We start from the raw sequence: 5,000 nt of genomic DNA on the forward strand, positions 1-5,000 counted from the left end.
ACCACCTAAACACGCATACATCAACAGCCGTGAGGGCGTAAAAACTCGAATCGTATAAACCAATTCATGTCCAATATAGGCAATTAAGACCTGACGGACTATAAGCCCCTTAAAATGTACTTACTATAGATGGTGAGACTGGTTGGTCCGGTGTCAGAATAATGTGACTGGGTGAGACATGAAGCCTGTGCTGCGACTTCTGTCTTGTGTGTGGCGCACGTTATATGTCAAAGCAGCACCGCCCTGATATGGCCCTTCGTGGTCGGCTGGGCGTTGAACAAACAAACAAATCGTATAAACCAACTCATGTCCAACATAGGCACTTAGACCCTTGAATTTGACTATAGATGGTGAGCAGAATCGTTCACACGGGATGGACTCTTCCTTTGCTGTACCAGTTTCAATACAGTAGACTCCGCTTAATAAAAAACACATCGGGACAGGGCAAATTTGTATTTATTAACCGAAGTTTTTATTAACCGAATTAAAAAAAATCAAACAGAAAAAAAAAGAATTTCCTCTCCTGTGAAGGAAGCGATCATGAAGTAAATGTACCTGTACGATTCAGTTGAAAAACTTGTCCATTGTCAGCTGTTTCAGTGGCTCTTTGCGCAGAAATGCGCGGATGTCGGCATCAACATGTGTGTAGGGGAGAATGTAATGAGATAATGCAAACGTGATCTAATTCTCGTGATCTCGTTTACCCCCAAAATCACAATAATTTTCGCTGAACTTAGCTCAATAAGCTTCAGCAAATGCTTGCATCGTCTGTCGGGTGAGTAGATATCGCTCCGTGTTTGACAATACGCGTACATTGTCAAATTTGTGTTAAGTGAGCGTCCCAGCACGGAAAAAATACCCAATTTCGTCAACAAACTGTTTTTATTAACCGTATTTTTGTATTTATTAACCGAAGGATTATTACATGGGCCATATAGTGATAAATCCGGACCGGACTAAAGTGTATTTTAAAAGCGGCTGTCCTTATTAACCGTGTGTTTATTAAGCAGATTCTACTGTACAACATTTTGGGACAAAATGACTTGTGTAAGTGACACGGCAAAAGACATCGTTACATATTGCTGTCGGGTGGTCATACATGGTAACATGGAAAATACCTCTGTAATCGCAGTCTGATTGGGGGGGGGGGGGGGGGGGTGGGGTGTCATTTCCCTCTTTCCGAATTCCCTTTCTTCACTCAGTATATAAGCAATTGTATGGATTCTAATATTTTCGTCATCGTCTTTTTCATTCCTTGCTCCTTTTGATGACGACGACGACGACGATGATAATGATGATCTCAAACGGTCGCTATTCTTTCAGTGTGCGACGTTGTTTCCACGGGGTTAATTTTGGACTATGCCATTTTGCTAATGTTACTGATGATGATAATAACGCTGACGCCTAAAACAAGAATGAAGACGACGATTACGACGACTAAAGAGAGGTGCAGAAGAATCAAATCAAAGCAAACAACTTATCCATGTAAACACTATTTTTCATTACTCTTTGTGCTCTTTGTGGATAAACCATCCTCATTGAGGTTATCATACCTATACACCTGCACAATCAAACTTAGTAACCCTGCAGATTTTCCATGCTCACCTCAAAAAGTTACACTCACGCATGAACAATAAACAGTTTGAAAAAAAAAGTGAGCGGTGTTAAGCCAGCAGCCGGTGAGTGCGCCTGCTAGGAGCCCGTGCCACGGATCGCTGAGGGCAGGTCTGGTAGTTTATTGATCCATAAAAGTCGGCAACACTCCCAGTCAAAAGGGCTTGACACCAACGCTTCTATAACACTGGCTCCGGGGTGTTCGTACTTGATTTGTGTTGTGAGTGGAAAACTTGGGTGGTTTGGTTGCATGCATGGTGTATGTGTTTGCTAGTGCGTTTGTGTGTTTGTCTGCATGATTCACCGGTCGGTTGCCTGGGTGCATTGTGTATGTGTTTGCTTGTGCGTGTGTGTGTTTGTCTGGTTTCACCGATCGGATGTTTGGGTGCATGGTTGCTTGTGTGCATGTTTGCATGTTTGGGGTGCCTCTTTTCATCTTTGTGTGTATTTGTGTCTGTTTGTTTGGGGTGCCTCTTTACATCTTTGTGTGTATTTGTGTCTGTTTGTTTGGGGTGCCTCTTTACATCTTTGTGTGTATTTGTGTCTGTTTGTTTGGGGTGCCTCTTTACATCTCTGTGTGTATTTGTGTCTGTTTGTTTGGGGTGCCTCTTTACATCTTTGTGTGTAGTTGTGCCTGTTTGTTTGGGGTGCCTCTTTACATCTCTGTGTGTATTTGTGTCTGTTTGTTTGGGGTGCCTCTTTACATCTTTGTGTGTATTTGTGTCTGTTTGTTTGGGGTGCCTCTTTACATCTTTGTGTGTATTTGTGTCTGTTTGTTTGGGGTGCCTCTTTACATCTTTGTGTGTATTTGTGTCTGTTTGTTTGGGGTGCCTCTTTACATCTTTGTGTGTATTTGTGTCTGTTTGTTTGGGGTGCCTCTTTACATCTTTGTGTGTATTTGTGTCTGCTTGTTTGGGGTGCCTCTTTACATCTTTGTGTGTATTTGTGTCTGTTTGTTTGGGGTGCCTCTTTACATCTTTGTGAGTATTTGTGTCTGTTTGTTTGGGGTGCCTCTTTACATCTTTGTGTGTATTTGTGTCTGTTTGTTTGGGGTGCCTCTTTACATCTCTGTGTGTATTTGTGTCTGTTTGGGGTGCCTCTTTACATCTTTGTGTGTATTTGTGTCTGTTTGTTTGGGGTGCCTCTTTACATCTTTGTGTGTATTTGTGTCTGTTTGTTTGGGGTGCCTCTTTACATCTTTGTGTGTATTTGTGTCTGTTTGGGGTGCCTCTTTACATCTTTGTGTGTATTTGTGTCTGTTTGTTTGGGGTGCCTCTTTACATCTTTGTGTGTATTTGTGTCTGTTTGTTTGGGGTGCCTCTTTACATCTTTGTGTGTATTTGTGTCTGTTTGTTTGGGGTGCCTCTTTACATCTCTGTGTGTATTTGTGTCTGTTTGTTTGGGGTGCCTCTTTACATCTTTGTGTGTATTTGTGTCTGTTTGTTTGGGGTGCCTCTTTACATCTCTGTGTGTATTTGTGTCTGTTTGTTTGGGGTGCCTCTTTACATCTCAGTGTGTATTTGTGTCTGTTTGTTTCGTGTGCCTCTTTACATCTTTGTGTGTATTTGTGTCTGTTTGTTTGGGGTGCCTCTTTACATCTTTGTGTGTATTTGTGTCTGTTTGTTTGGGATGCCTCTTTACATCTCTGTGTGTATTTGTGTCTGTTTGGGGTGCCTCTTTACATCTTTGTGTGTATTTGTGTCTGTTTGTTTGGGGTGCCTCTTTACATCTTTGTGTAGTTGTGTCTGTTTGTTTGGGGTGCCTCTTTACATCTTTGTGTGTATTTGTGTCTGTTTGTTTGGGGTGCCTCTTTACATCTTTGTGTGTATTTGTGTCTGTTTGTTTGGGGTGCCTCTTTACATCTTTGTGTGTATTTGTGTCTGTTTGTTTGGGGTGCCTCTTTACATCTCTGTGTGTATTTGTGTCTGCTTGTTTGGGGTGCCTCTTTACATCTCTGTGTGTAGTTGTGTCTGTTTGTTTGGGGTGCCTCTTTACATCTTTGTGTGTATTTGTGTCTGTTTGTTTGGGGTGCCTCTTTACATCTCAGTGTGTATTTGTGTCTGTTTGTTTGGGGTGCCTCTTTACATCTTTGTGTGTATTTGTGTCTGTTTGTTTGGGGTGCCTCTTTACATCTCTGTGTGTATTTGTGTCTGTTTGGGGTGCCTCTTTACATCTTTGTGTGTATTTGTGTCTGTTTGTTTGGGGTGCCTCTTTACATCTCAGTGTGTATTTGTGTCTGTTTGTTTGGGGTGCCTCTTTACATCTTTGTGTGTATTTGTGTCTGTTTGTTTGAGGTGCCTCTTTACATCTTTGTGTGTATTTGTGTCTGTTTGTTTGGGGTGCCTCTTTACATCTTTGTGTGTATTTGTGTCTGTTTGTTTGGGGTGCCTCTTTACATCTCTGTGTGTATTTGTGTCTGTTTGTTTGGGGTGCCTCTTTACATCTTTGTGTGTATTTGTGTCTGTTTGTTTGGGGTGCCTCTTTAGCTTTACATCTCAGTGTGTATTTGTGTCTGTTTGTTTGGGGTGCCTCTTTTCATCTTTGTGTGTATTTGTGTCTGTTTGTTTGGGGTGCCTCTTTACATCTTTGTGTGTATTTGTGTCTGTTTGTTTGGGGTGCCTCTTTACATCTCAGTGTGTATTTGTGTCTGTTTGTTTGGGGTGCCTCTTTACATCTCTGTGTGTATTTGTGTCTGTTTGTTTGGGGTGCCTCTTTTCATCTTTGTGTGTATTTGTGTCTGTTTGTTTGGGGTGCCTCTTTACATCTTTGTGTGTATTTGTGTCTGTTTGTTTGGGGTGCCTCTTTACATATTTGTGTGTATTTGTGTCTGTTTGTTTGGGGTGCCTCTTTACATCTTTGTGTGTATTTGTGTCTGTTTGTTTGGGGTGCCTCTTTACATCTTTGTGTGTATTTGTGTCTGTTTGTTTGGGGTGCCTCTTTACATCTTTGTGTGTATTTGTGTCTGTTTGTTTGGGGTGCCTCTTTACATCTTTGTGTGTATTTGTGTCTGTTTGTTTGGGGTGCCTCTTTACATCTCTGCGTGTATTTGTGTCTGTTTGTTTGGGGTGCCTCTTTACATCTTTGTGTGTATTTGTGTCTGTTTGTTTGGGGTGCCTCTTTACATCTCTGTGTGTATTTGTGTCTGTTTGTTTGGGGTGCCTCTTTACATCTTAGTGTGTATTTGTGTCTGTTTGTTTGGGGTGCCTCTTTACATCTTTGTGTGTATTTGTGTCTGTTTGGGGTGCCTCTTTACATCTTTGTGTGTATTTGTGTCTGTTTGTTTGGGGTGCCTCTTTACATCTTTGTGTGTATTTGTGTCTGTTTGTTTGGGGTGCCTCTTTTCATCTTTGTGTGTATTTGTGTCTGTTTGTTTGGGGTGCCTCTTT

Source organism: Littorina saxatilis, linkage group LG14 (assembly GCF_037325665.1).
Source record: "Littorina saxatilis isolate snail1 linkage group LG14, US_GU_Lsax_2.0, whole genome shotgun sequence".
Taxonomy (NCBI): domain Eukaryota; kingdom Metazoa; phylum Mollusca; class Gastropoda; order Littorinimorpha; family Littorinidae; genus Littorina; species Littorina saxatilis.